General features: G+C 38.9%; 1 long non-coding RNA gene across 1 annotated transcript; it reads left to right on the plus strand.

Annotated features, from left to right (window-relative positions):
* The first annotated feature begins 19,279 nt into the window (after nt 1–19,279).
* On the plus strand, nt 19,280–25,518 carry LOC129764672 (uncharacterized). The gene is made up of 3 exons (XR_008741193.1): nt 19,280–19,363; nt 19,427–19,558; nt 25,317–25,518. It is a non-coding gene; the product is annotated as an uncharacterized LOC129764672 (long non-coding RNA).
* The last annotated feature ends 241 nt before the right edge of the window (nt 25,519–25,759 follow it).

Below are 25,759 nucleotides of genomic sequence, written 5' to 3' on the forward strand. Positions count from 1 at the left end.
TTACGATACTTCACCGAACAACTATGCCTCTTCCTGTCGAGTATACACTAGTTCTTCTGGCTTATTTAAAACGTTAAGCCCTGACCGAGCCAGGGGACCAAAGATGAACTTTTCGTCTGACTCACGTTGGTCCCTGCGGATCAATAGGGGACTTTTATAAAAATCATTTTCCAATTTTGTTGCTGTCGCTTCCAGATGACACTCTCTAAACAAAAAACCCAATGTCGGTGCGATGAAACCAGCTCAACGTATTAATCTTTCGATGCATTAGAAGCGCTCTTGAACAGTCTGCCAAATAAAAGTTTTTTTTGAGGTTCATACATTTAAGAAAATCAACATGATCAAATTGTGATATTGAAATATATTGATATCGCCGGACATTTTCGTTTCTTTTGCCAAATGCGGAACGTTTCGCGGGACGGAATCTTACGCGGGACATTTTGTTGAAATGCGGGACTGTCCCGCGTAACGTGGGACGTCTGGTCAGTTTATACATGACCATGCGGTTATCTGGAGCTTTTACCGCCTTGTGTTGCAGATGTAAAACACGAGCACAAGGGTAGGTGGATATCCAATATAAAATCGAAGAAACGGATAACCATTGACAAATATCAGTAACGCAGACGCTGACGGACTGGAAAACGTTGAGTAGTATCATATTCACCTCAGCTGAGCAAAACATGCAATGTTCATATTAATGTTGAGTTCCGCCGTTCGGCGAAAAGCAGTAAATACGAATAAAAGTCAGTGAATAAGGGAAGCAATATGGCGGTGTTTCAAACTCAAAATATCGATGTGACTTCTTCTCGATTGAATGACAACGACGAAATAATGCGTCAACGAATTGGCCGGTAATTCACAATTCACAATTTACGAACGGGACCCAATAGTCATGAATTTGGCTGTCCATTCAGAAAACTCATTTTTCACTAGCGAGACCTTCATTGAATAAAGTTAATATTGATTTTCTTTATTTCATTTTTCATTTTAAGACAAAAATATATATTATTTCCTTTCACTTCACATTTTACCTATTAAAACATTTATTGCACCCTAAAACCTTTACATGCTAAATCTTGTTTCGTTTGCTTGAATAATTCTCGAGTAATGCAGAAATTTGTGTTTCATTTGTATCGCAGCCCCTCCTTAGAGAGGGGGGGAGGAGTATTTAACTCCTCCCCCCTCTCCATAGAATCATTTATTGCACCCTAAAATCTCCATATGCCTAATTTGGTTGCATTTGCTTGATTAATTCTCGAGTAATGTAGAAATTTGTGTTTTATTTGTATGGCAGCCTCTCCTTAGAGAGAGGGATGGAGTGTCTAACCACCATAGAAACATTTACTGCACCCGAAAATCTCCATTTGCCTAATTTGGTTTCATTTGCTTGATTAATTCTCGAGTAATGCAGAAATTTGTGTTTCATTTGTATGGCAGCCCCTCCTTAGAGAGAGGGGTCGAGTGTCTAACCACCATAGAAACCTTTACTGCACCCGAAAATCTCCATTTGCCTAATTCGGTTGCATTTGCTTGATTAATTCTCGAGTAATGTAGAAATTTGTGTTTTATTTGTATGGCAGCCCCTCCTTAGAGAGAGGGGTGGAGTGTCTAACCACCATAGAAACATTTACTGCACCCGAAAATCTCCATTTGCCTAATTTGGTTTCATTTGCTTGATTAATTCTCGAGTAATGCAGAAATTTGTGTTTCATTTGTATGGCAGCCCCCCCTTAGAGAGGGGGTGGAGAGTCCAACCACCATACAATCATTTATTGCACCTCAAAACCTCCATATGCCAAATTTAGTTTCATTTGCTTGATTAATTCCCGAGTTATGTAGAAATTTGTGTTTAATTTGTATGGCAGCTCCCCCTTAGAGAGGGAGAAGGGGTCTCAAACTATCACGAAATTCCCCGGTTCCAAAAACTCCTACATACAAATTTTCATATTGATCGGTTCAGTAGTTTCCGAGTCCATAAGAATCAGACAGACAGACAGAAATTCATTTTTATATATATAGATTGTTCATTCAATCACCAAAATATTCACTAGAAATAATTTATTTGGCAGAACAACGTTTGTCGGGTCAGCTAGTTTTACCGTATTATTTTAATTTTTACATAGTAAATAAGCAATAGATAAAAGTAAATAAAATAACGTCAATAAACGACATTTTTGGCATCCAAATTATTAACATTATGGGTTTTGATTTTCCTACTTAAACACATAGTTGTTTCGGCACAATTGTTGTGCATCGTAAAATCTCTCAAAAACCCAGCAATCATACACCGAACAATTCTTACACTGAAACTATGCATTTTAACAATTATAATTGAGCGGTGTTAAGTCAGAGGGGCCCAAGTAGCAAAATGAAAAAAAAAATTTATTGGTTGAATTACATTGAGCACTTCATAGGCTACATACCACATTCATCAGATTTGAACAATCATGCGTACAGCAGGAATAACGCATCGAAATTGTTTTGACTCATTAACAAAAACCCATTAAAGCACTGAACTTTAAGTTCGTTTTTCTCGAAATCATTAATATGTCACATGGTCCGGTCTGACTTAACACCGACTTATTCATTCATTGAAAAATCTCAATTTCAGTTGATAAGATGAGGGAATATTGGAACCACGTTTCACACGATGCAATAATTCTCTTCCTACTTTCAGTATGATACCGGACTTTCAGATGCCTGTTATATGAATTTTGTGTGCAGTGTGCGATTACACATATATGTTCAATCTAAAAACCTTCAATTTTATTTATTCTTGGACTGAACGACGTGTTGCAGTCGAGATAATTCAAACATTTTGCTATTCGTAGAAAGCTCAAATGGACATAATAAATCAACCCACACTAGTCTCAATAGTGAGCTGACTCCTGAACCTGACTCGGACAACATGACACCGTGGTTGAAACAAAACCAAAAACCAACCCAGATTGCCGTATGAGAAATAAGCTATACACATTACCATCCGACCTGCCGAGAGTAGGTACATGCAAACGGGCAGAGCAAATAACAGAACGATAAACCGATGCTAATCTCGTTCTCCTAACTGATTTCTCACATTGACAAACGCAATTGTGCAAAGTACGAAAGGCGGTTATCATGTTTCACACAAGTGTTCTTTCTTGTACAGTTCTCCCCGTATCGGGATGGGCTTCCGGGGTTGAGTGACATCTTTCACACACAGCGTTGTTAGGTGTTTCGAGTTCATTCGGATTTTTTTGCTGTTGCAACTCAGAATACAGTCGAGTAACACTACTTGGAGAAGGTACAGTTCCTTCGTAAAAAGTAGTGCCATTGGCGACGAAGAACTTCTATCGAAATCGTTCACTGCTGAACGATGGCAAAGAAAAGGTGACTAACTGTTTCGGTATCAGCCAGTGTGGGAAGCAGCAGAACAACGCGGCTGACAACTTCTCGTGTTATGTGGTTTAAATATGCTACGACAAGGATAATCGTTACGATCGATAGAACGGTTTTTAAATGTAGCGTCTATCCACTCGGGAACACTTCCTGACGAATCTCATTTTCTACGGATCACATCAACTAGGATGGGTTTTTGAATAAAATATTTAGAACTATTTCTGAAGTTAGGAAATGTGATACGCAATTCAAAGTTCGAAAACAATTTCAGAGACTTCATCCCTATTTACTTTCACTGAATCGGAATAGTCTCCCACTCCTTTGAAGACACTTCGTTATTCAACGGTTCTCTTTTCAATTAGGAGTTGAAAACTGAACAACTGAAAATTCGATTATGGAAATTTACTTTGTTGTTTTTGAGTTCAGTGCTAGATCCAATGGCTATCGGCTGTTTTTTGGGAGCCGAATTGAGATAAGTGATAAGCATAATGAGCAGATACTAAAATGCGTTTATATTAAACTATACAAATAGAATCTTATCACACATTACTCACTATCATAAAATATAATATATTATCAAGAATGTTTGTGCATTCATAATATAAAAATGCTACTAATTTGAAAGTAATCTGTCAGTCGATTCTAGGAAGCGAATTTCGAAGCATGTTATATCGTTTCTTCAACATTCTGCTTCACCCGTTTCTTTTTTTATCTTCAAACTTTATGTGTCTCCATTTTGCTACTCTCCCATTGACAGGCCTTAAAGCTATTCTTCAAGCATTCCTCCGATACGGAACTAAATGCGCCAATGTTTTGCGAAGTTCTGACTCATCAATGATGTGGCATTTCGATCCTCAAATGACTGTGATAAACTCAAACTGTCCCCGGTGGAATATTGGAGTTCCGACTACGCAGCAAAACCTGCTCCGCTCGTTGACAGAAGAAACGAAACTGAAAATGTACACCGCTAAACGGGGGAAGGGAACACCAAACTCATCAATCTTTATCAGTATCGACACACAGGATGCCTCCCTTGATTTGTTTGGGACTGTCTTGGGGAAAATTGGCATCTTTGGCGGAAGAAAGTTCGATGCTTTTCTTCCACGGAAAGGAATATCCCACACCCACACCCCCACAGAGAACATCCAACTTCTACTGGTAATAAATTTCGCTGACTCGGCAATTTAGTGACTGGGGAACACTTTTTTTCTCTTGGCTCTGTCTTCTTTTTGTTATCACACGCACGTGACATTTTTGCCGCTTTTACACGGCCCAATCAATGAAATCGGAATACAAATGAATTTTATGTTGCCTGGAGTTGAAAGACGCCACTTCCATGAACTTTTGAAACTTGAAAATTGAATTCTGAGAAAACGTTTTGAAAGCAATCACGAGCGTTTGTGACCGTTTATGCATGCGTGTGTGTGAACCATTTAGGCTTGCTATTACCGGTTTAGGGTGGCACATAAGTCACGCAACGCTCTCTGAAGGAAAAAAAATAACGATCGCGCTGCAACTATCGAGCGTGTTGGTTCCTAAGCAGTTTAGTTGTCGACTTTGTAGCGTTTTTTATTCGAGAATAAAGATTTTGTATCGTGAGACATTTTTTTATACGATTTTTTTTTGGGCAAATCGATTACGTGACTTGCGCCACCCTGTATAATGTGGCGTTGCCATCTTAAATTTGCTAAAATGTTTAACAACCATACAAATAGTCTAAGAATATTGCTCCGAATCAATAATTACCTTGTAGATACTAAATTCGTTTCTAGTTAATAATGTGTATAGCTGATGCTTGTGTAACATGAAGGGCATATCTTGATAGACAATAATGTTTCAAAAAACCAGATGATCAACTGTTATTACACATTTTTGCCAACACAAATTCTTCATTGATTAGAATTGGTTTATAACGCATTTTCAATGAATGCACGTGGATCACAATGCAGGGGAAATGGGGGTAACACGGACATGTTAAGAAGAACTTCAATTGTATCTTCGGGAACTCATGTTTTCCAAAACTTGAAAGCCGTTCCTTACAGTTCAATATACTGGTTTTCGAAAAAAATGGTCAAATGTTTTAGAAAAATGTTTTTTTCCATGTTTTTCCCTGAAATTAAAACAAGCCGAAAAGTAGAACATTTTTATCGATGGACCGATTCGCATGATCGATATAGCAAATCAAAGCCAATGAACTGGTATTGTTTGAAATAATATTAAACTTTGAAAAAAAATGGATGTTGTTTTCGTAATTATTGATTGTATTGGGTTTTTTATAGTTTTCATGATCTCGGAACCAAGGACGCTATGGTTTTTTTTATATAGTTTCATGATAGCTGAGGTTTATTACATAACATAACCAAATATCAGAGAAGTGTTTTTTTTCGTTTTTGAGTTATGATTTATCAAAGTTAACATGTTTTCAGTTTTCGTTCAATATTCCTATGTGACTAGACTACATCTATGCGACAAGAATCCAATTTTTACGCAAGGTTGGTATTTTTAAAACCTCGACCGACTCATTCGCTTCAAATGGATATATCGATCTTCTGAATTGACTAATTAGTTCAAAAGATATTAATTTTTGAATAATGTCATTTATGGAAAATATGGGAAAAATTATTTTCCGGACCATCGATTAACTTTGAAAAATCGTAACTCAAAAACGAAAAAAACGCCTCCCTGATTTTTGGATATATCATGTAAAAAGTCTCAGCTTTCAAGAAAAAATAGCGCCCTCGGTCCCGAGACCATGAAAACTACAAAAAAACCAATACAATCAATAATTCCGAATACCAAATTCATTCTTTAGGAAGTGTAGTTTTTTTTTCGAAGAAGAATAGCTGATTGGCTTCAATTTGATATGTTGATCAACAAGGTGTACACGTGTATTGTCATTTTTTTATTGTTTGAGAATTAATTCGTTCTACCAAACCAGAAATGATTACGTTAGCTCTGCTGAAGGCTTAACATGAAATTCTTGTACCTCAACCGATTCATTTATTTTGGATCTACAAAAAATACATGGCGGGACAGTTATGCTTGGAATATCAATATGGGACAATTGAGCTTGATGTTGTTTTTTTCAAACTGGGAACAAACAATATTTGTATGTATTTTTCTGGGATGTGATGCATAAACATATCGTTTTATGAAGAAAAGTGAAAATTGTTCAATAGTAACATGGGACAACTATGCGTAGAGCGGCAGTGCGATACTAGCAAATGAAGTCCGATTGAGCTAATATTTTGCATTCGGTATTTTATCGTGTAAATCAACATTTTGCACGAAGTTCCATATGAAAAATCGTGATAATCATGTTCATTGGCACCCTAAACCATACGTTTTGCCTCGTATTCCGTAAAAAAAATCCAGAGTGTCGATTTTTGACGAATTTTATTTTTTGAGTTGACAGTAGATCTCGACTTTGGAAAAATTGTCATGCAATTGCAAAATTCATGTAATTTTAGTATATTTGGCATCAAAAAATTTTGTTTTGAAAACTCCGATTTTTTTTTTACTTCCCCCTTGGGTAATTTTTCCAATTTAAAAAAAAAATCAAACTTTGACCGCTTCGCGCCACCTTCTCTTGAGTCCGATTAAGCTGAAATTTTACATAGGATGTTTTTCGAGGTGATGAACATTTTGTATGGGGTAACTTCTTGAAATTTTAGGATCGATTTTTTTCCAATTTCCACATTCATTGGCACCCTAATATACAACCAGTCCATGCACAACCGATATAGTGGTTCTCAGATTTTCGTGGAAGGGGCTACTGGACGAATCACATTATCAACCCATCAAATTGAAGCCAATGAGCTAGTCCTTTCTGAAAAAATATCACACTTGTGAAACAGTATAAACAATATATCGCCCTCTAGTCCAAGCCATGTAAACAAGAAAAATCAACTACATTCAAAAATTACGAAACCAAAATCCAATTTTGTTGCGGGTATAATATTTTTTCAAAACATACAAGTTGATTGGCATTAATTTCATATATCGATCATCTAAATCGGTTCAGTAGCTCAAAAAATTTGAATTTTTGAAAAAAAGCATTTTTAAAAAACTTGAAAATTTGAACCACCTTAAAATGGAAATGGGTACCATAATGAAAAATAAAAAAATCGAGGTGTTGTATCCGAGACACGAGGGGTTGTATCCGAGACACGGCGAATACGTCGAAATTTCATAAATAACTTTTTAGTAAAAAGTTCCAGGGGGCCCTGAAAATGTTTAATGGCTTGCGTGGTTTTGTAGAATCATTTCGAGAACCAACAATTCTTTCTTGCGTTTGTGAGAAAAATAAACTAATTGGTCATATGTCGCAAGCATCAAACACGAGTCTAACAGATGCACACAGTTGCAACGATAAAAATGAAACATCGCGAGAATGACCGTTTATGGAAAATCGTTTCTCGACTCTCGGTGAAAACTGTCAACGAAACTGGGAGCTTGTCGCATCAGAATAAAGCCGCTGCGCACTACTACCACTGCTATCGCTAGCGAACGCTTACTTACAATGCAAGAGTGGAGTTTTCTTCGCAAATGTTCTCGTTTCGCTATCCCCCTCCGTTGGTTTTATTCTAGCGGCTGCATAAGTTGCCCGTTATTGGCAAGCACGCAAATGGACAGAACAAATGTATGGGGAAATGGGAATGCTTCCAATTTTCATCAATTTAAACCATATACAAACCGACTCGATTGGTATGCAAATCATTAGAATCCGGTCGCAGTAAAAATAGTTATCAACGTTAACTTTATTTCATAAAAACGTGACCTGCTTTCTGATTTGACACCCTTAATGTAAGACGTAGTCCTACGTCAAAAAATAACTACCACTTTTCACGAAAATCTGAAAACCACTATGTCGGTTTTGTATAGAATGGCTTTATATAGTGTTCAACGTTCAGAATGATTACCTTTGTCTTATGATTAACTATTCCTTACGTGCTTACGTTTCTGTTACCTTCATTTCGAAAAGCACAGTCGAGATATATCATTATTCTCTTAGGCATATTAAACACTTCTCCTGTAATAATGAGCTATCAATGGAAGCACTATGCTACAGTTCCACGTGAATCACATTGCACCTCCATTGAATTTTCTCAAGCCATTGAATACCATATTATTGCTTCGATGGGAGCGCATGGTGGACATTAAATCGACCACCTAATATCTAATTATTAGGTGTAAATAGTGTACACAAAATATGTACACGCTTTTGCACTACTATATATAATATATCATCCAAGAACGTTGTGTCGACAAAGCTACACCACTTTTACTCTACAGAATAACACGCATAGACAGAAACGTCGTACACTGTATGACGTCGTTCGGTGCGCTTCATGAGCTGGTGGAATCAGTGGCCCTCCGCTGTGCGACCGTTCAATGCAGCAGGCAAAAGCATGCATTCAAGAAAAATTTGCTCCATTTATTTTTGTTCGTATTTATTTTTATCGTCAGCCGGTATGAGAATTTGCAGGTTTTTAGACAATACACTTCTATTACTATTAGACTCAGTTATTGTCATACGTTAGTCATAAATTCAACTACAAATAATTGGGACATTGACAAAATTAAAGGAACTGTATAATGATTATTGGACATTATTGAAATTGAATGAAATAGGAAGAATCAATGTTTATTCAATCCTCGATATTCCAGTGATAAATAATCTAATGTTGTCAACGTTTCTAGTGTTCGATAAGAGATGTGAGTAAATATATTACAGTAAATGAAAAATCTACTATACACTTCATTCGCTTCTAGAAAAAAAACTCAACACTAGGATTTACGCAATATGTGGTGAAAATTATTAGTGTAAATTTGTCGAACCAGTGTTCCCCAGAGGTTCTCAATCGGTTTTCAATTTAAATATGGGAAACGAACGTTTTTTTTTAGACTTCATACTACATAATTGATTCAAGGCTGGTGCGAATTCTTGCGTTGTCCTGCTCCGCTGGTTACAATGACGCAACGATGTTCTTGAAAACAGAAAATTTAGCTTCAAAGCACAAACTATCAGATAACTGCGTGAACGACCCCAGTTCTGATTTACATCAATACAACCCCTGATTATATCATGATTATAAAAAAAAAGACGGGTGGGTAATGTCGGGGACATAACGGAGTGACGTAGGACTATACAAAGGGGACAGCTTTTGCTAAATATATATTTTAAATATATTGTTTTATTTTCTTCTCCTACGTGAATACCTACCTATCTACCTGAAAATGGATTAGTTTACTGTTTACTCTTTATGAACATGTTGGGGGTTCTGAAAAGAACCTTTGGTGTTGTGTTTTTGCTTTTTTTATACAAACTTTCTCAATTTTTTCTCACTATCTCTTGATTCTTTTCTGAAGGCTTTGTATTTATTAAATGTTCAACGCCGGGCATCTTTTGGCGTATGCACATATCGTACAATCAAAATGATGGCTGTGATAGGGAATGCATAGGTGGTCATCAGCGCGCGTTTTGTACTTTAGCGGTACACGCTCACATAGAGACAAATCGGCAGACTCAGTCAAAGGGGCGAGTCCAACGAGACGAACGAATGAGCGTTAAAAGGCAGCGATGGCAAAAAAATACATTCATTACGATTTGTTCGCTCGTTGGATTCACATGCAGGCTAAAAAGGGTCCTTTTCAGGATCACAAAATTATCTTCAATCTAAAGAGTTTATTGTTTTGTTATCACTCGATATCCCCATCTTGTTCGGCTAAACCTTTCTGTTTAGCGATTGCGTTTGCCACTCGCCACAGCTTTCACAGTTGGAAAATTTCTTCCCATCCAGCTTGTGACATGTTGTAAAGTAAATTACATTTAATGCGACGTGCCGAAGCACTACTCAGTGTCGCATTGGAGGCGATTTTAACCTGTAATTGAACATTTCCGATGACAGTGGTACAGTGTCGACTTTCAATGTGGGGTCATAATTTGAACCTCGAACTCTATGTTTACAAAAATGTCCAACTAAATATGTCGCATTACAGGTCCGTCCAATTAGCTAAATGTCGAGATAAGTGTAAATTACTGTACTTTCAATCTAGAAGCAATTTAAGAATTGGTGAAAATCAATAAGCTCAGAACAACTGCCAAATTCACATACTCGTCATATCCTGGCAAACAAATTATGAAAAAATCAATTTGTGTTTTATTATTGTTTTGGATATTGTTTTGGAAAGCATTGAACTGTATTTCCTAAACTCTTTTTTGGAAGGTTTAATGGCCCTGAAAAGCGCCTTGTTTTATGGAATGGTTCCGATTTAGAAAACTTAGTACTCGTGGTTTTGAAAAAAAACCATTTCGAACGCCCTCGATGCCGCCTTGTTCTGGATTTGCCACCAAAGCAGTTTGTATAAAGAACAAACTTTTTTCTTCTGCTACCTGCTGCCGTTTTGCGATTGCGTTTGCCACTCGCCACTCGCTGCAACTGTCTGTTGTTGTCTTGATGTGTTCTGTTCTGAATGCGGGTTTTCTTATCGTCGCGAGCAGCTTTACCAGCCAATTCGATCACTTCGGCGGCCGAAACTATATAACGCCGGCTAGGTGGACTGGTGCACTGGTACTAACGCGCTCGGCCTAGCTACCCTTGCTGAGCAATTGGCGGATACACCTACGGAGAACTGCACACCTGCACGGTTCGAGTGGGACTTTTGCCTTGTTGGATTCACATGCAGGCGTAAATGGGTCCTTTTCAAGATCACAAAATTATCTTCAATCTAAAGAGTTTATTGTTTTGTTATCACTCGATATCCCCATCTTGTTCGGCTAAACCTTCCTGTTTAGCGATTTGTTGCCACTCGCCACAGCTTTCACAGTTGGAAAATTTCTTCCCATCCAGCTTTGTGACATGTTGTAAAGTAAATTACATTCAATGCGACGTGCCGAAGCGCCAGTCAGTGTCGCATTGGAGGCGATTTTAACCTGTAATTGAACATTTCCGATGACAGTGGTACAGTGTCGACTTTCAATGTGGGGTCATAATTTGGATCTCTATGTTGACAAAAATGTCCAACTAAATATGTCGCATTACATGTCCGTCCAATTAGCTAAATGTCGAACTAATTGTAAATTACTGTACTTTCAATCTGGAAACAATTTAAGAATTGGTGAAAATTGAATAATCTGGAAAGTCTGGAAACTATCAATAAGCTCAGAACAACTGCCAAATTCACATACTCATCAGATCCTGGCAAACAAATTATGAAAAAATCAATTTGTGTTTTATTATTATTTTGGATAATGTTTTAGAAAGCATTGAACTGTATTTCCTAAACTCTTTTTTGAAAGGTTTAATGGCCCTGATAAGCGCCGTGTTTTATAGAATGGTTCCAATTTAGAAAACTTAGTACTCGTGGTTTTGAAAAAAAAACATTTCGAACGCACTCGATGCCGCCTTGTTCTGGATTTGCCACCAAAGCAGATTGTATAAAGAACAAACTTTCTTCTTCTGCTACCTGCTGCCGTTTTGCGATTGCGTTTGCCATTCGCCACTCGCTGCAACTGCCTGTTGTCTTGATGTCCACCGAACCGAATGTGTTCTGTTCCGAATGCGGGTTTTCTTATCGTCGCGAGCAGCTTTGCCAGCTAACTCGATCACTTCGCCTTTCCCTACACGTTTCCTCCTTTAGCATGTCTAGACATGGCTGCTTGGATTGGTTTTTTGATGTGTTGTGATGCGAACGGATGTGGTGCACGGTGCCTTTGGACAATGTTTGATATTTCACAATTATTCAATTATTTTTCTCAAGAAAAATGAAATGTTATTCGTTATGATAGATGCGTAGATATATTTCCTATCAATTGATGCAAAAACCTTTGCGATCTATTGAGAAATGCTCGAGTTATAAGCGTTCCAAATCTTGCATTTTTTCCTGCTTGTTCAGTGCCTAGATTTCCATTTCACCCCCTATATCTTCCGGTTAGACGTAGTCCTACGTCAAAACATTCTGATAAATTTAACGAAGCCAATAAGCCGTGACATGTGCAAACAATGAACGGGCAATCAAAACATAATAGCTTGAGATCACATAAAATACTAATGCTCGTTGCAGCTGCAATTTCCGGTCGATTCTGTGTGTCATCCTTTTGAAATCGAATGAGCAGTCAGCCTTCCTGCGTGGAATGGGAAGGTGTCAAGCACAGAAGTTGGAACTGGAGGCACAAATTGACATCGAGCAGAGTCACAAATGCAATCAGCTGGGGTCACTCCGCATGGTCTCGTTCCGTTGCAACAAAACCACACTTGCTGGACGTAATGCAAATGCAATTGAATTACTCTCCCCTTTGGTATCTCTTAGGCAATTTAAAGTCGTCTCGTTCAGAGACGTGTTTTGTGTCACAAATTTAATAAACAACTTAAGATATTCAGCATCGTGGCATTACAATTACATCAGATATATCAGCGAGACTTCAGCAATTATATTTGATTAGATCACCGACATAATCCTCGTATTATGCAATTTATATCAATCTTCGTCACCAATATTACGATCCAATCAACTTGGATTGTGTCGTAATTGAATCACTCATTTACACTTGCGGTCACGCTATACTGCCATCGGCGACAGGAATGTTTATTGTGCAGCTATATGAAAGTTTCGCAATCAAATGCGGTTTTGTGACTATCCGCAGTGCGATGCTTACGTGTCATTCTGGAAACGATGGAAACGAAAGCCGTGCGTACATTTCTAATAAACATATGTTTGTTTAATTATCGTAAATGAAGTTTCTCTGAACAGTTTTGAAAACATTTAATGCTCAATTAATTTTGTTGAAAAAATAAAATAACTCCATAAACAGAGACAATATCAAATCACATGTAACCTGAATATTTCTCGTTTAGATAGATATTCTGTCCATTTCGTTACGGTACAAAATTAATTCGATATCAATGGGAACTGAAAATTCTCACGAAACTCAATCCCCGGAATATCTACACGTGAAGCACGTGTTAGGCAGATGCTCATTACAATTGCAGCATCATAATCGCTGCGATTCGAGTTACATGAGGTGGAAACTATCCGCAATTAAAATATGCGCGCTGAACGGCTCTAGTAATAGATTATAGTAATTGCATCTATTGCAATAATGGAGACTTGTGATGAATATCTAATTAATGATTTGCTACCGCAGCCCGTATTGCTGACGAAGCGCTGTGAGCGAGTATGTGTGGAACTTCATTAGAGGCTGCAAATGAGAATGAAATGATTGAAACATTAAACTGAGCATCTTTCCATGTTGGATTTACATTTATCCGTTCCAGTCCTTTTATTTCTCAATCTGTGCCAGCAACATGGAGCATTTGTGAGCACCAGAGTTGGACACGGATTACATGGAATGACTGAACTAGTAACGATTGAAGGTTTTTTAATTTGTTATATAAATTACAACTCATATTCCGTCCATAATACATCATTATTGAAGCTTATAACATATCCCATTTTTAACGTAGAACTACGTCAGAGAACAGGTCACGTTTTTATGAAATAAAGTTAACGTTAAGAACTATTTTTGCCGTGAACGGATTTTGGCGATTCACATACCAAACGAATTGTAAATTCCCTAAGATTTGTTTGTTATGCTATACATTACGATCCCATAGTCTGTATATGGTTTAAATTTATTAAAATTGGAAGCATTTCTATTTCATCATACATTTGTTCTGTCCATTTTTGTGCTTTCCCGAACAGAGCTGTTAATAACGAGCAACTTATCGACGAGCAACGAAGGGGAAACCGCAGGATGTAAAGTCTCCGTGAACAAAGAAAAAGAAGAAGAACGAATGGGAATATTTGCCTAGAGTATAAACGGTTGATCTCCCTGAGGCAAACCTGTATTCCTCGTGAGGATATCGACTGAACAACATCGTTGCTGAGCGAGCCGGACGGTGAGGGATCCAATGCCTTTCTCAAGGCAATGGTGTGGAGGAGTGATATGATGGATAGAGTAAAGTTTTCCAAGAGCCTTTTTGATTGTTAGAGACGAATGAACTGAAGAAGTTTGAAGTCTCTCTAATTCAACAAGCAAGGAAAGAAGGCAAACTTTCAGTCACGTTCTGTATTCAAAGCAATGAACATCGCTTGTTCTTTCTTGTTTTGCGTCATCACATGTCTTCGTTTCGGATTGAGCTGCGGACGCGACCAAATTACTCACTCGCTAATGTCTCTGGCATTGCATTGCCATTGCATTAAGGTTCTGAACTACACAATTGTGTGGAGAATCATCAAGCTAGGCTATCGTCAGCTCTCCAAGAAAATAAAAATTAAAGTTCTGGAATTTTGTCAGTGATTTGGTTTCGCATGATGGTAGGAAAACTCTCTCCACAAAGGATGACAGCTAAGCTAATCTAGACTGGCAATATCAACGGAAAGGGCTTCTGTTGAGAAGAGCGCAAAACGGAGATAAGTGTGTGTATATTTAATTGTTCAAGCCATCGATATATGGATATTTGTGTGCGTACGTGCGTGCTTCAGAACCCGTACGTAAAAATAGTGCATCTTCGCTACGCTCAAACCCTGTTGGCCCTGTAACAATGCAACAATCGCCTAATTTGCTTATGCTATAATTGACGATTGTTTGGTGTTGCAAACTATGCAGCCGTTATGATTAATATAAACAAGGAGAGGAAATAGCGGGAGGGAAATATTTGCGCTAGGGTATTAGTAATGAATATTTGCTGAGTCAAATATTCAGCCTTTTTCCAAGCAGTTAACATTGTTTGTTTTCTGTCATCATAAAAGCTTCGTTGGTGCCTTTGACTTTGCATCAATGCATTGAACTGACGCTATGGTGAAGCAGGTGTTAAGGTTGTGCACCAAAAATTTATTTAGGCAATACCAAGTTATTCAATAAGTTATAATAAGTTATAAATTTATTCGGGTTCGCGTGCCAGTCGCAAAACTGTTTTCAACTACGATTGCATTTGTGCTAATCTTGATCATAATGAAGCAGTGCTACTCTTTTCGAGGTTGTTGAGATTAACAGATAGAGTTTATTTCGTTTATTTAGTCACCAAGAAAATAAATATCGTTCTGAAATTTTATATGTGATTTGGTTTCGCGTGCCAGTAGCAAAACTTTCTCCACTAAGGATGACAGCTGCGCTTATCTCGAGCATGTATTGTTCTGCGAGCACAAGAATGAATCATCAAATAATTATCGTCAAATGATTCTACAATAAAAAAAACCATTTCAGGGCGACCAAACTGTTAGAACGGTTGTTTTGAAAATTTTCGTAGCATTATAAACTAATGTTTAGTGCAAAATAAAAACTGTTATTTTAAAAAACACTATTTAATTCTAGCAAATAATTGTTTAATTTATAACGGAATTAATTGTTAATAAAGAGCTTAATAAAAGGAACCGTCTCGACGACGAACCGATCCCGGCGACGTGTAGAGAATGTACTGTCGGTGGATCAACGTCCAAGCGATGTCCAGTCCAGCATCCAATACGATCGACCTCGATCATGCTCGTAGCCTCACGTTCGTGAATTTTATCTCCCTCTCTCGATCAAGTCGGTATACCAGCGCAGCCGTTGACCACTCGCATTCGGGATGAACGCAGGCCTTCTTATGTGTGTGGGATGTCACATTCATAGACGTCGCGACGTCGATGACGAGTTGTTTCGACCGATGAGTGGCATTATGGTCTATTTGCGTTTTATATGCAAACAACTAATATCCGCAGTTATGAACAAGCAACTTGAATTAAACTACAGCGTAGTTCTACGTCAACAATGCGGTCGTGCCTTGAACACAACCTCCTCTAATTCTTGATTTTTTTTTGTCCTCAATTAACCGACAACTTCACGATAAGAACAAGAAATATTACACCCCGTCCAATATAGAATACAATTCAAACCCTAATACGTACTTCTGTATACAGGGAAACTTCGATATAACGTCACTCGATATAATGTACACATTTCCAAAGTGCAACGGGAAATTTTTTTGGACATTTTTTTTTTTTTTTTTGAAAGAACAATGAACTATCTGTGTTGTGATGCTAAAACATGGTTTGTACCTTTAATCAATCCCGAAATACAGCTGGTTTTGTGATTCCGGATTCTAAATGAATCAAGCTTTAATCAACAATACGAAGGGAAAAATCACGAGAAAGACTGGCTTCGTCTTCTAATTGAATTTATTCATTAACTTTACTAAAATAGCAACACAATAATGTATTTTAGGCTACGATTGTGAGTCCTTTATTATACTTCGATATAACGTACAATTCGATACAACGTACAATTTTGAAAGTGAAATGTACGTTATATCGAAGTTACCCTGTAGTCGTATATCCGCAGATATCAGAAAAAAACTCGACCTTAACAGATTAACATCACTAAAAAACTGACAATGTTCCTTTTTCAAAATTAAAATTCAATCTTCTCTACCTCGATTGTCTCTACTATCGAAACCGAAACAATCATACCCATTTGTGGCTGCCTCTAAGCAAGAAACATTTCCCTTTCTATTATAGCATTCACATGGAATGTATGTTATGTTGATTTCGCGAATATCTGCAGTTACACATAGAGCGTATTGCATCTGAGAACACCCATTTTGAAGCTTTAATTTCTCAAAAATATGAATTAATATTCCGAATACAAATGCAATCGCTATAAAGTTTAATAAAGCAGAAGCACAACATCTGGAGGTGTACTCTGGGTGCCCTAAGTGAACAAACAATAAGAAATTGCACCGATTTAGCTCATTAGTTTCATACTGTTTCCACGTTGTTATTACGCGACCCGAAAGAAAGAACATGAAATGTTCCTGGCAATACGAAAGTCTGGCATTTCGGACCGCAAAAGGAACCGAGAATAGGAACTTACGGCTTGAACAATAAAAAAAAAAACACAGCTGAACTGCTGGTAAACCATACACCATAACCATTGGTTCCATTTTCCGTCTAAAATCTCCTGCGGAATTCATACGAAAGCGCCGAGACAGTGTTGTGACATTGTGTCAAGCCCAGAAAACCAGAGAATAATAAAAATTTATGATCATCATATTAAATATGTCCGCCGGGGTGCCGCAGCATGCCTTATTTATTGTACTGTTTATTATTTTATTGAATCTGATATTAGTATATGTGACCGTAATACCGCCCGTTATGGCGTCGACCCAAATGTCCTGCAGCTGTCCTGTCCCTTTCGTTACGGCACATGATTTCGATAGGATTGTGATGATTGAAGGAAGAAATGTAATCCGCCATTCGCCCCTCAACGCGCTGATCATTACAAATTTTCAATTTCAGATTATCATATTGTCAACTCCCAATATGTATGCTGTTTGCAAATCATCTTCTAGTATAGAAACTATGAATTGCTGAAAAGATACTGATGTTTCAGGATGGTAGTGAATCCATTTTCCTAATACAATTTTTCTATTTAGAGTTGAGATGAAAAACATAGAATAAAAATGGTATAAAAACAAAACATATGAGAAATAAAACATATTTATGTTAAAAAAATTGAATTTTTATTTGAATACTAGCTGACCCGGCAAGCTTCGTCCCGCCCAAAATTTGTTTTTTTATCGATACCTTCAAACGTTCACGTTTTTTTAATATGAACAAGTTCATGGGTCCAATCGCAGAACTGTTCATTGATTGATCTTCTATTAGACCCCGTTGAATTTAACTTTTACTATAAAATTATAGTATTTCTAACAAAACTCATAATTATAATATCATATTATTTTCAGACACAATTCTCGTTCAAGATTTTTCAACCACTTGCAAATAACATGTTTCTCCATTACATGGAATAAATGTTTTATACAGAAAATATGATAGAATAAAGACATCCCTAAATCGGACAATTCCTTCCTCTAGTTCTGCACTTATCAACACATCCTGGCGATCCTTTTTTTGGTATTCATTTCCAGTTTCGAACAAAGATCAATTTCGCTAGCGCGAAGACCAAATGGACCAAATGTAACTGTAGAACATATGGGAATTTATTTTCCGAATTTTCCCTTTTTCCTCCAGAGTTTTCCGAAAATTTTCAATTGTCATGTTTAGTTGGAATATTTTTGGTTAAAATATGTGTAGTATGTTTATGGGACCCCCACTCCATTCCAGAGGAGGGAGGGGTGTCTTACCATTATAGAAACATTTCTCATACCCAGAAACCCTCACATCCCAAATTGTGCTTGATTAGTTCTCGATTTATGCAGAAGTTTGTGTTATGTTTGTATGGCAACCCCACCTTAGAGAGGGGGGAGGAGTGTATTCACCATAGAAACGTTTCGTGCCCAGTAAAACCTTTACATGCCAAATTTGGTTTCATTTGCTTGATTAATTCTCGAGTAATGCAGAAATTTGTATTTCATTTGTATGGCAGCCCCTCCCTTAGAGAGGGGGGTGGAGAGTCAAACTATCATAGAAACATTTATTGCACCCTACAACCTCAATATGTCTAATTTGATTTCATTTGATTGAATAATTCTCGAGTAATGCAGAAATTTGTGTTTCATTTGTATGGCAGCCTCCCCTTAGAGATGGGCGAGGAGTTTCAAACTGTCACGAAAACCTTCCCGGCCCCAAAAACCCCTACATACCAATTTTCATGTCGATTGGTTCATTAGTTTCCGAGTCCATAAGAATCAGACAGACAGACAGACAGACAGACAGAAATCCATTTTTATATATAGATAGATGATTTCCGGCATATGACTATCTCGACTGCCCTGTAAGAAATTCTAACGGGTATTCGATTTTCGATAACATTTACAGAAATGAAGCCCGTATGTCAATCATAATTGCTCGGGTATTCTAGAATATTCGTTATAAATAATGGGGCTTTGTTTTATAGCAGGTTCGTTTCCATGCGTTCCTATCCTATAACAATGCGATTGTTATTATTTTGATTCTACAATGTTATTGTTTATGTTTTGTTTTGTGCTGAAATGCGTTGTGAACGATAATCCCTGAACAATCCCGAATGTTCCTGAAGATACAGGTAAATACGTATTATAATGTATAATACTTCTTCATAACTTATTATTCTTCCTTCTTTTTCCAGGAGCAGATTCGGGATATACTGTTTAGTGTTTTTTTAATTGTGTTGTGTGTGCAGAATAAAGTGTTAGAAATTCAATGTGTGCTACTTTTCATTTTTTAAATCCGACAGTACGGACCGGTGCAGACCGTAACAGTACCCATCACATTGAATTCAAATACGATTACTACGTATATTGGTTTGGGGAAAACGAAATCCATAATTTTTACATAAAATTCAAAACGGAAAAGACATTATTTAAGATGCTTCGAGTTATCCGATTTGGGTCAAATATGCACCGTTTTGTTGTATAATTTGTTGCCATTTTGAAGGTAGCTCCATAATGCCTCTCGCATGGAAGTCTTGGTCCTTATTGACAAGAAAAATTCTAGTAATCGATTTTCACAATCTTCTCTTGATCCCAATTCCTTGTCACTCCGGAAACGTTGCAATGCGAGAAAAATGTGGTGATCGGTTAGGCCCAATAAATTAAAACAGTATTAAAACTTCCGGAGTTTCCGGAGCTTCTAGCGAGTCGCTACAGTTGTGTGTGGTCTTAAAGGGTGTACCGTTTCAAATCCGCACACACAAAATTCATTCTCAAAATTCAAGTTGTTATCCGATTATCACCTAATTTTCGGGGAGTAAAAAGAAACAATTCAAGTGAGTTTTGGCATTATTCATTTAATTTATTTCGAATGCGCGAATCTTGGCCTTATCCCCAGCCATAAGGTTCGGTACGACCTCAGAATCGACAGATTTTTGACTATTAACCCACGCTTTCTACATTTATTCTACAAACTTCACCACTTTAGGTCATTTTGGAAAGTGACCCTTCTCAATAACCCAATAATTTTCTATTGGACGCAGTTCCGGAGTATTTGGGGGGCTGAGATCATTCGGCACGAAACCGACATCATTCGACTTACACCACTCTAGCACGTCCTTCGTGTAGTGGCATGATGCCAAATCCGACAAGAAGGTCGTCAGACAATCGTGAGCCTTCAGAAGAGAGAGAGAAGCCTCTTTTGGAGACGCTCTTCTAAATACACCTGCCCATTCATGGTGCTTGCGATAACGGAAGGTATACCCCGCTTTCCGCAAGTACAAATCGCTAGATAAATTAAGAACTTCTTGGCGAATTTCGGCATCATCTGTGTCTGGAGGCTCTCGGGAACATCCAACTTATATTAGGCAGTCACATACAGGTATCCTGGAATTTGATTGAATTCCGTCTTCACAAATCTTTCGTCATCCGTTACGCAGCAATGTGGTTTCGTTAGCTTCCAGTCGATCCATCATGATTTTTAATGTTAATTGGTGTGGCACCCAACCATCCAGCTTTATTTTTGAATCCAGAATTCAGGTATAACTTGCGTCATTTTTATTAGTTGTGCTTGGTAGAGAATTCTATGCCGAATAACACACGCCTTTAATGTATACTGGAGTGGCAAGCTCTACAATACGCGTGACCATAGTGCAAGTCGGAAGAAATTTCTTTGACGAAAAATCCCCCGGCCAGAACGGGAATCGAACTCGAACCCCTGGCATGAAAATGTGGGAAACTAACAACTCAACCACGGGAGCCCAACCATACACATTTATTTTTATCCATTTTTTTTTTTTCATTTATAATGATACTACATCCCATTGAGAGATTAGATCTTCTTCACAATTTTTCGACAATAAACCCGATCCATGGCTACAGTTCTCCAACTCCCGGCTGCACCGATTCTTGTCGAAGTCCTGCACCTGGTCCAACCACATCGCTCGCTGGGCTCCTCTCCTTCTTGTTCCTACTGGATTCGATGCGAACACCATCTTTGCAGGGCTGCTGTCCGGCAATCTTGCAACATGCCCAGCCCATCGCACTGGTCCAACCTTGGCGACTTTCTGGATGCTGGGTTCGCCGTAGAGTTGCGCCAGTTCGTGGTTCATTCTCCTTCTCCATACTCCGTTTCCCTGTACACCAACGTATATTGTTCTGAGCACTCGGCGTTCGAAAACACCAAGCGCTTGTGAGTCCTCTTCAAGCATCGTCCATGCTTCGTGCCCATAAAGAACAACCGGTCGAACTAAGGATTTGTGCTTGGTACACTTCGTACGGGGTCAGAGTTTGTTGGACCTCAAGGATTTGCGGAGCCCATAGTAGGCACGACTTCTAATGACTATGCGCCTTCGAATTTCACCGCTGTTGTTGTTGTCAGTTGTTATCAACGAGTCAAGGTAAACAAATTCCTCTACCACCTCGAGCTCGTCGCCGTCGATCACAACATTACTACCAAGAAGAACTCTTTTGTAATCAGTCCCTCCTGCTAGCATGTATTTAGTCTTAGACGCATTGATCCCAAGTCCAATCAGCTCTGCTTCGTGTTTCAGTCGGGTATACAAGTCGGCTACCGTCGCATGTGTTCTTCCGATTATGTCCACGTCGTCGGCGAAGCAGATAAACTGACTAGACTTGATGAAAATCGTGTACCGCATGTTGAAGCCCGCTCTCCGCAGAACACCTTCCAGCGCCACGTTAAAAAGCAGACAGGAGAGTCCATCGCCTTGTCGAAGTCCCCTGTGAGTATCAAATGACTCCGACAGCTCACCTGAGATTCGCACACTGCACCGCACACCGTTCATCGTTGCCTGAATCACTCTTGTCAGCTTTCGGGGAAAGCCGTGTTCGTCCATGATCCTCCATAGCTGTCGTCGGTCGATTGTATCATATGCGGCCTTAAAGTCAACGAAGATGTGGTGCGTAGGGACCTGATACTCGCGGCACTTCTAGAGAATCTGCCGCAGTGTAAAAATCTGGTCCGTCGTCGAGTCTCCTGGCAGGATTCATGTCCGATCCTGACTATCAACCGGTGCATACACTCTACAAGTTTTCCTGGACCTCCCTTGAAGAGCTCCGCTACGAGGTCATGATTCGGGTTTGATTCATGGCCTCCTGAACTTCACCCTTCGTCGGGGGTGGTACGTCGTCGTTGTTCACTGCACCGGTGTAGTCCTCCTCAACGCCATCTGGTCTTCTGTCTGCACGCTTTCCAGGTGTTCATCGTAGTGCTGCCTCCACCTTTCGATCACCTCGCGTTCGTTCGCCAAGATGCCTCCTTCTTTGTTCCTGCACGTTTCGGCCCGCGGCACAAAGCCTTTGTACGAGGCGTTTAATTTCATGAAGAACTTCCGCGATTCTCGAAAACGATAAAGCAGCTCCATCTCCTCACACTATTTCTCTTCCAGGCGGCGCTTTTTTCCCGAAAGAGATGTGTTGCTGCCTTCGCTTCAGTCTGTATCATTCCACGTTTTGTCCAGTCGCTCGTTGTAGCATGGCTGCGTGGAATGCATCCTTCTCGTTCAGGAGCGCTCAGCACTCGTTGTCAAACCATTCGTTCCGTTGTACTCGTTGTTCTTACCCGATGACGGTCTGCTGTGCTTCAATTGCTGCTTTTAAGGTGTTCCAGCATTCATCGAAGGGAACAGCATCCAGTTCTTCTACCCCCGGTAACGCAGCTTCAAGAAGCTGCGAGTATGATGCAGCAACGTTCGGCTCCTGCCGTCGTCGTCGTAGGTGGTACCGTGGTGAGCGCTGATGTCTTATGTTATTGACGACTGACAGTTCAGAACGCAGTTTGTCCATCACCAAGGTAGTAGTCTGAATCGATGTTAGCTCCACGATAGGTTCTGACGTCGATGGTATCCGGGAAGTGCCGACCGTCGATCAAAAAGTAGTCAACTTGTGTTTCTGTTTGCTGTGGTGATCTCCAGGTGTAACAGTATTGGACGATGTGCTGGAAGAAGGTATGGTCATGTTCTTGGAGGCAGCGAAGTCGATAAGTCTTAGGCAGTTTTCGTTGGTTCTCTGCTGGCCGCTGAACTTATCAATTACCGGTCTGAACTTCTCCTCTTGGCCGACCTGAGCGTTCACATCCCCGATGACGATATTGATGTCATATTTTGGGCAGCGATCGTATTCACGCTCTAGCAGCGCGTAGAATTCTTCGCGGAGACAGTGATCTACCGTCCCTGACATGGGGATCAGATGCTGTTTTGAGCCGCACCTCCATGGTGAACAGATGCTCGGACGGCACCACCATAACACAACCGAATCGGTTCTGATTTTCTGTTGCCGTTCTGCGAAAGCTGCTGCATAGTATAATTTTTGGATTATTTCTCCTGAGTTATGTTTTAGGATGTAGTTTTCCTAAGCGATATTGAGAATCTAGTTGGATATTCAATAAGTTATTCAAATTCACATTCCATGATGCGGTTCTACGTCTCTCCGACATCACCCACACGTGTTTTTTCAGGAAGAGTTTCCTTGTAGATTTTCCAATGTTTTCGTTCAGTCTTGATTATCTGTCCTCTGCTGCGAATTCCTCGATCGAACCAAGAGTCTTCTAGTGATTTTTCCGATCTTTTACTTGCTTGTAACATCTCTTCGTAGTGGCTCCTTAGTGCACCCATAGGTAATTTTTAGCACATGTTATGACATCATGATTTATTACATTAAATGAGCTGAAAATAACAGAAAATGTTCTACTCCCCAATACATGTATTTCATTTGTATAATATATACTGCCGTTTTACGCATAGTTGTCCCATGTTCCAAAATCAGCAACTGAGAAAACCGCAATCAAAGTTTTCGAGCATATTTCCCCTCACTTGAATCAATCAAGCCTAACTATAAGTTTAAAAATTCATGGTGGGACAGTTATGCTTAGAATATCAACATGGGACAATTGAACTTGATGTTGTTTTTTGAAATACAATTGAAATACAAACAATAAGTTTTTTAGTGTTTTTTCGAAAGATTATGCATAAAAATATCGTTTTATGAAGAAGGGAGTGATCTGCAACACCTTTGCAGAATATAAATCTCATTCTTAGCAGGCAACATCGTGTGTAAACTTATTTTTTTCCCTGAGAATTAGTTCGTTCTTCCAATCCAGAAATGAGTGCAATAGCTCTGCTGAAAGCGTGGCATTAAATTCTTGTAGTTGAACCTATTTATTTATTATGGATCTACAAAAAATAAATGGCGGGACAGTTAAGCCTAGAATGTCAACATGGTACAATTGAGTTTGGTGTTGTTTTTTAAAAGCTGGAAACAAACAATAACTTTTTTCGTGTTTTTCCAGCAGATCAGGCATATAAACATCGTAGAATAAAAGTGAAAATTGTCAAATAGTAACATGGGGCAACTATGCGTAGAACGGCAGTATATGCTAGAGCCAATATGAGCGAGCGAAACAGCGACACATTTAAATGAAAGCATATGAAAGCTTTTCGTATAGTTTGCCAAATACACGGCCCAGACAGAGAAAGATCTATTCTTTAGAGGCGAATGAACTGAAAAGTTCAAAGCCTCTTTAATTCAACATCATCATCATCATCTATTCTCGTTCCTCTTTATCCTCTTAGAAAAACACTTTTCATCTTCTTTTCATAATGAGGAGTAATATTGGTGTCTATTCTGTATTTCGATCGATTCGAAATATTTCGAACGACATGTTAAATTCCATTTCCTGTTTCGTTAGAGTTGTTTTGAACTTCGATTATCTTTCGTTCGATTTGTTTTGTTCTCGAACATCTTTCATTCAAACCAAGCCAAACGTCAAACCCATTTTTGTTTTTCGCTCCGCAGCGGTAAATTGCAAAAAAGTAAACTAATTTTCATCGTGTTTTTTCGTAAATAAATTTTTGCAAACAAAATCGACCACTGATGCTTCTACAGCAAGAGGCGGACTTAGCCAAAGATTTCTCCTGAGGAAATTCCGGATCCTCCTGGGATAATCTGGCAGCAGAAGTCAATAGTTTGGGACCGCCTATTCGCGATGGAAGTGGATGAAAATTGGAATATACTAAAATTAATTCGAAACATATATTTATGGACTTATTTTTGCTTTGGTTTATTGTCTAGGTCTGGGCGGAATACAAATCCGGATTGAAGCGAAACCTCGCTCACAACAAACGGGAGCAAAGAGCGACAGGTGGAGGACCCAATAAAGTGATCAATTTATCCGCTGGAGGAGCAGGTGGTTCAATTACTTGCGACCGTGGAAGGAATCCCGGATACCTCATCGCATGGACCCCAGTCTGGTTCGTCTTAGGGACCACCTCAAGATGCAGACAAGGAATATTATAACGATTATGACACTTACGACGAATATGATAGTAAGAATGATAACGTTCATTTCCAGCATTCCCAGCCGAGAAAACCTTATATCATTGAGCTGGTAGGACTGCAAGGTGAACAACAACATATATTTCACGGCAATGTGGAATCCCTGTCAAATAACTCAAACAAGAACTTGAGTGATCTGATTCATTATCAGCGCCAATCTGCCCGAGCGGTTTTTTCCG

The sequence above is a fragment of the Toxorhynchites rutilus genome, chromosome 2 (assembly GCF_029784135.1).
Source record: "Toxorhynchites rutilus septentrionalis strain SRP chromosome 2, ASM2978413v1, whole genome shotgun sequence".
Lineage (NCBI taxonomy): Eukaryota > Metazoa > Arthropoda > Insecta > Diptera > Culicidae > Toxorhynchites > Toxorhynchites rutilus.